The sequence below is a fragment of the Triticum dicoccoides genome, chromosome 1B (assembly GCF_002162155.2).
Source record: "Triticum dicoccoides isolate Atlit2015 ecotype Zavitan chromosome 1B, WEW_v2.0, whole genome shotgun sequence".
NCBI lineage: Eukaryota > Viridiplantae > Streptophyta > Magnoliopsida > Poales > Poaceae > Triticum > Triticum dicoccoides.
The window spans coordinates 360891660-360899203 of NC_041381.1; positions in this window are offsets into that span (position 1 = coordinate 360891660).

The window sequence follows — 7544 nt, forward strand, 5'->3', positions numbered from 1 at the left end:
GTCGTCCCCGCCGGCAACCGCCCCCGACGCCGCCCGGATCGACCGTCGCCGCCGAACAGGACCACCTCGCCGGACTGCCTCCCGCTCCGCCGTGTCGTCCCCGTCGGCCTCCCCGAACCTCCCCGCGCCCACTGCCCAGACCCCACGACCCGTGGTGAGGCCCCTCCTCCTCTCTTCCCCGCATGGCCACGCCCTCTGCTCCCCCCCGTCGGACGCCGTCCGTCCCGCCCGACCGCGCCGTCGCTCGGGCCAAGCCCCGTTTGCTGCTCCTCCAGCTCATGCGTCGTCGCCTCTCGCCCGTGCGCGCGCCCGACGCCATGCCCGCGCGTGCCCAGGGCGCGCCCCTGTCTTGGTTGGCCGCCCTCCTCCGACCCTGGCCGCGGCCATGTGCACCCGCTGCTCCTGCCGCCTCTGTTCGCGTTGTCGCCTCCCTGATACGGCCCCGCGTCGGCGCTCGTCGCCGTCCGCGACCGTGCTCCGCTCCGCCCCGCGCATCTTCGCCATGGGACGCCGAGTGCCCGCCGCGTCGCCTCGGGTCCGTCCCGACGGGCGCTATGCCCGCTGCCCGCACGCCCACTCGGGCCGTCGCCCGTTCGGGTGGCGCCCGTAACCCGCACGCCCGCATAGGCTCCAGTGGCCCTATGACAATGGGCCCCACTCCAAAACGTTTTTTTTAAAAACGAAATAAAAATAAATATATAATTAATTAATTAATTAATTATTAATTAATTAATAATTAAAATATTTAATGAATTAATTAAGTTAATTAATCATGATTAATTAATCTAATTAAGTAGATAGTTTAATTAAACCCTAATTAGACTAATCAGTCAATGACGAATGGGACCCACAAGTCAGGTTGACCAGTCAACTCTGTTGACTGCTGATGTCAGCATGACATCATGCTGATGTCATTAAATCATTTTCGAATTAATTAAATAATTAATTAAATTCCAGAAATTAATAAAATCTTTAGAAAATCATATCTTTTAATCCGTAACTCGGATTAAAATATTTTCAACATGAAAGTTGCTCAAAACGGCGAGGATAACCCGGATACGCAGCCCGTTCGTCCACCACACACCCCTAACATATCAAACCCGCAACTTTCCCCCTCCGGTTCATCTGTCAGAAAACACGAAACACCGGGAATACTTCCCGGATGTTTTCCCCCCTTCACCGGTATCACCTACTACCGCGTTAGGGCACACCGAACACCGCGTATTGCCTTGTTACGCTTTGTGATGCTTTGATTGCTCTGTTATTTATTGTGTTCCCTCTCCGTTACTTCTTTCCGATAGACCCCGAGACTACCGGCGACCCCCAGTTCGACTACGGTGTTGGTGACTCATCCTTCTTGCCAGAGCAACCAGGCAAGCCCCCCCCTTGATCACTAGATATCGCCTATTCTCCTCTATACTGCTTGCATTAGAGTAGTGTAGCATGTTACTGCTTTCCGTTAATCCTATTCTGATGCATAGCCTGACATTGCTACTACATCTGTTGGTACCTTACCTGCAATCCTAATACTTAGTATAGGATGCTAGTTTATCATCTGTGGCCCTACATTCTTGTCGGTCTGCCTTGCTATAGTATCGGGCCGTGATCACTTGGGAGGTGATCACGGGTATATACTATACATATATACATACTTCAGATGGTGACTAAAGTCGGGTCCGCTCGAAGAGTACCCACGAGTGATTCACGGATTGGGGGCTGAAAGGACCTTTGTCCCGACGGCCCTCTGTGTGGATCTTTGTGGCGGAGAGACAGGGCAGGTTGAGACCAACTAGGCGAGAGGTGGGCCTGGCCCTGGTCGGCGTTCGCGATTGCTTCATAATAACACGTTTAACGAGATCTTGGTATTTGATCTGAGTCTGGCCACTGGCCTATACACACTAACCATCTACGTGGGAGTAGTTATGGGTATCCCGACGTCGTGGTATCAGCCGAAGCACTTCAGACGTCAGCGACGGAGCGGCGCGCGCCGGATTGGACTGGAACGCCTGCTAGGCTAGGTCTGCTTCCGGCCGCCCTCGCAACGTGCAGGTGTGCTATGGGCGATGGGCCCAGACCCCTGTGCGCTTAGGTTTAGACCGGCGTGCTGGCCTCTCTATTGTGCCTAGGTGGGGCTGCGACGTGTTGATCTTCCGAGGCCGGGCATGACCCAGGAAAGTGTGTCCGGCCAAATGGGATCGAGCGTGTTGGGTTATGTGGTGCACCCCTGCAGGGAAGTTAATCTATTCGAATAGCCGTGATCTTCGGTAACAGGATGACTTGGAGTTGTACCTTTACCTTATGACAACTAGAACCGAATACTTAATAAAACACACCCTTCCAAGTGCCAGATACAACCCGGTGATCGCTTTTCTACAGGGCAACGAGGAGAGGATCGCCGGGTAGGATTATGCTATGCGATGCTACTGGAGATGCTACTTGGAGATGCTACTTGGAGGACTTCAGTCTACTCTCTTCTACATGCTGCGAGACGGAGGCTGCCAGAAGCGTAGTCTTCGATAGGATTAGCTATCCCCCTTTTATTCTGGCATTCTGCAGTTTAGTCCACTGATATGGCCTCCTTACACATATACCCATGCATATGTAGTGTAGTTCCTTGCTTGCGAGTACTTTGGATGAGTACTCACGGTTGCTTTCTCCCCCCTTTTCCCCCTTTCCTTTCTTTCTGGTTGTCGCAACCAGATGCTGGAGTCCAGGAGCCAGACGCCACCGACGATGATGATTCCTACAACACTGGAGGTGCCTACTACTACGTGCAGGCCGCTGACGACGACCAGGAGTAGTTAGGAGGTTCCCAGGCAGGAGGCCTACGCCTCTTTCGATCTGTATCCCAGTTTGTGCTAGCCTTCTTAAGGCAAACTTGTTTAACTTATGTCTGTACTCAGATATTGTTGCTTCCGCTGACTCGTCTATGATCGAGCACTTGTATTCAAGCCCTCGAGGCCCCTGGCTTGTATTATGATGCTTGTATGACTTATTTTATTTGTAGAGTTGTGTTGTGATATCTTCCCGTGAGTCCCTGATCTTGATCGTACACATTTGCGTGCATGATTAGTGTACGATTGAATCGGGGGCGTCACAGCTGACCTCTCTGTTGTGCCTGGGTGGGGCTGCGACTTGTTGCTCTTCCGAGGCCGGGCATGACCCAGGAAAGTGTGTCCGGCCAAATGGGATCGAGGGTGTCGGGTTATGTGGTGCACCCTTGCAGGGAAGTTTATCTATTCGAATAGCCGTGTCCCTCGGTAAAAGGACGACCCAGAGTTGTACCTTGACCTTATGACAACTAGAACTAGATACTTAATAAAACACACCCAGACAAGTTCCATAGACAACCCGGTGATCGCTTTTCCACAGGGCGACGAGGGGAGGATCGCCGGGTAGGATTATGCTATGCGATGCTACTTAGAGGACTTCAATCTACTCTCTTCTACATGCTGCAAGACAGAGGCTGCCAGAAGCGTAGTCTTCGATAGGACTAGCTATCCCCCCTATTATTCTGGCATTATGTAGTTCAGTCCACTGATATTGCCTCTTTACACATATACACATGCATATGTAGTGTAGATCCTTGCTTGTGAGTACTTTGGATGAGTACTCACGGTTGCTTTGCTCCCTCTTTTCCCCCTTTTCCCTCTTCTACCTGGTTGTCGCAACCAGATGTCGGAGCCCAGGAGCCAGACGCCACCTTCGACGATGACTCCTACTACACTGGAGGTGCATACTACTACGTGCAGGCCGCTGAAGACGACCAGGAGTAGTTTAGGAGGATCCCAGGCAGGAGGTCTGCGCCTCTTTTGATCTGTATCCCAGTTTGTGCTAGCCTTCTTAAGGCAAACTTGTTTAACTTATGTCTGTACTCAGATATTGTTGCTTCCGCCGAATCGTCTATGATCGAGCACTTGTATTCGAGTCCTCGAGGCCCCTGGCTTGTATTATGATGCTTGTATGACTTATTTTACTTTTAGAGTTGTGTTGTGATATCTTCCCGTGAGTTCCTGATCTTGATCGTACACGTTTGCGTGCATGATTAGTGTATGATTGAATCGGGGGCGTCACAACATGCATGCTCCTTCATGTAGCTATCACTCTCTTTTCTCCAGCTCACCTGCACGCTCAGTTCATGTTTTTCCTATCCTTGCAAACATGGTCTCTCGACGTCTCCCTTGAGAAGTGTCACACTCTCCCTATCATTATACATTACACGGTTTTCATTATCTCTCATGTCTCTACCATTCTTTGGTATCACCAGGTACCTGGTAACCCACAAGTGTAGGGTATAATTGTAGCCTCTTTCGATAAGTAAGAGTGTCGAACCCAACGAGGAGCTAAAGGTAGAACAAATATTCTCTCAAGTCCTATATGCCACTGATACGACTCTACGCACGCTTAGTGTTCGCTTTACCTAGAACAAGTATGAAACTAGAAGTACTTTGTAGGTGTTGTTGGACATGTTTGCAAGATAATAAAGAGCACATGAATAAAAAGTAGGGTCTGTTTAGATAAGGAAGCAATAAAGTAAATATAGCGAGTGTGGAAAAGTGGTGGTAGGAGTTGTGAAATTGTCCCTAAGCAATTGACTACTTTACTAGACTGATAGCAAGTTTTATGTGGGAGAGGCATAAGCTAACATACCTTCTCTTCTTGGATCATATGCACTTATGATTGGAACTCTAGCAAGCATCCGCAACTACTAAAGATCATTAAGGTAAAACCCAACCATAGCATTAAAGCATCAAGTCCCCTTTATCCCATACGCGACAACCCCCTTACTCGGGTTTATGCTTCTGTCACTCAAGCAACCCACTATAAGCGAATCATGAACATATTGCAACACCCTACAGCGGGAATCCCTCACACTTGCGTGACACAGAGAGCATAATAGGACAACAACATAACCACAAGCAAATTAAACCAATCATAGCAATTCATCAATCACTGATAGGACAACAAAAATCTACTCAGACATCATAGGATGGCAACACATCATTGGATAATAATATGAAGCATAAGGCACCATGTTCAACTAGTGGGTACATCGGGTTGCGGGAGAGTGGACCGCTGAATATAGATGGGGGAAGGTGATGGAGATGTTGGTGAAGATGGCAGAGGTGTTGGTGTAGATCGCGGTGATGATGATGGCCCCCGGCGGCGTTCCGGCGCCATCGGAAGCAAGGGAGAGAGAGCCCCCCTTCTTCTTCTTCTTCTTCTTCCTTCACCTTCTCCCTGGATGGGAGAAGGGTTTCCCCTCTGGTCCTTGGCTCCAATGGCATGGGAGGGGCGGGAGCCCCTCCGTGATTGGATTTGTCTATCTATCTCTCTCTGTTTCTGCGCTCTTAGATTCTACCCTTTCACCGTTTCTTTTACATCCGGAGATCCATAACTCCGATTGGGTTGAAACCTTCGCCCAGATTTTTCTCCAAAAATTAGATTTCTTGCGGCAGAAGAAGAGCGTCAACCACCTTACGGGGTGCCCACGAGGGTCAGGGGCGCGCCCCTGTCTCGTGGCCCCCTCGGGCACTGTTTCGCGTTGGTTTTTCTTCCCAAAAATCATAAATATTCCAAAAATGATCTTCGTCCGTTTTTATCCCATTTGGACTCGGTTTGATATGGGGTTTCTGCGAAACATTAAACAAGCAACAAACAGGAACTGGCACTGGGCACTGGATCAATATGTTAGTCCCCAAAATAGTATAAAAAGTTGCCAAAAGTATATGAAAGTTGAATAATATTGGCATGGAACAATCAAAAATTATAGATACGACAGAGACGTATCAGCATCGCCAAGCTTAATTCCTGCTCGTCCTCGAGTAGGTAAATGATAAAAAGATAATTTTTGATGTGGAATGCTACCTAGCATAATCTTGATCATATGTCTAATCATGGCATGAATATTAAGACACGAGTGATTCAAAGCAATAGTCTATCATTTGACATAAGAACAATAATACTTCGAGTGTACTAATAAAGCAATCATGTCTTTTCAGAACAACATGGCCAAAGGAAGTTATCCCTACAAAATCACGTAGTCTGGCTATGCTCCATCTTCATCACATAAAATATTCAAATCATGCACAACCCCGGTGACAAGCCAAGGAATTTTTTCATACTTTTGACGTTCTCAAACCTTTTCAATTTTCACGCAATACATGAGCGTGAGCCATGGACATAGCATTATAGGTGGAATAGAATATGATGGTGGAGGTTGTGAGGAGAATACAAAAAGGGAGAAAGTCTCACATCGACGCGGCTAATCAACGGGCTATGGAGATGCCCATCAATTGATGTCAATGTGAGGAGTAGGGATTTCCATGCAACGGATGCACTAAGAGCTATAAGTGTATGAAAGCTCAAACTGAAATCTAAATGGTTGTGCATCCAACTTGCTTGCTCATGAAGACCTAGGGCATTGAGGAAGCCCATCGTCGGAATATACAAGCCAAGTTCTATAATGAAAATTCCCACTAGTATATGAAAATGATAAGTCAAGAGACTCTCTATATGAAGAACATGGTGCTACTCTGAAGCACAAGTGTGGTAAAAGGATAGTAGCATTGCCCCTTCTCTCTTTTTCTCTCATTTTTTAATCTTTTTTTGTAGGCTTCTTTGGCCTCTATCTCTTTTTTTGGGGCTTCTTTGGCCACTTTTATTTTTCATAAAGTCCGGAGTCTCATCTCGACTTGTGGGGGAATCATAGTCTCCATCATCCTTTCCTCACTGGGGCAATGCTCTAATAATGATGATCATCACACTTTTATTTACTTACAACTCAATATTACAACTCAATACTAGAACAAAGGTATGACTCTATATGAATGCCTCTGGAGGTGTACAGGGATGTGCAATGATCTAGCGTAGCAATTACATCAAAAACGGACAAGCCATGAAAACATCATGCTATCTATCTTACGATCATGTAAAGCAATATGACAATGAATGCTCAAGTCATGTATATGATGATGATGGAAGTTGCATGGCAATATATCTCGGAATGGCTATGGAAATGCCATAATAGGTAGGTATGGTGGCTGTTTTGAGGAAGATATAAGGAGGCTTATGTGTAACAGAGCGTATCATATCACGGGGTTTGGATGCACCGGCGAAGTTTGCATCAACTCTCAAGGTGAGAAAGGGCAATGCACGGTACCGAAGAGGTGGAAGGGTGAGAGTGCGTATAATCCATGGACTCAACATTAGTCATAAAGAACTCACATACTTATTGCAAAAATATATTAGTCATCGAAACAGAGTACTACGTGCATGCTCCTAGGGGGATAGATTGGTAGGAAAAGACCATCGCTCGTCCCCGACCGCCACTCATAAGGAAGACAATCAAAAATAAATCATGCTCCGACTTCATCACATAACGGTTCACCATACGTGCATGCTTCGGGAATCACAAACCTCAACACAAGTATTTCTACTAATCCACAACTACTCACTAGCATGACTCTAATATCACCACCTTTATATCGCAAAACTATTGCAAGGAATCAAACATATCATATTCAGTGATCTACAAGTTTATG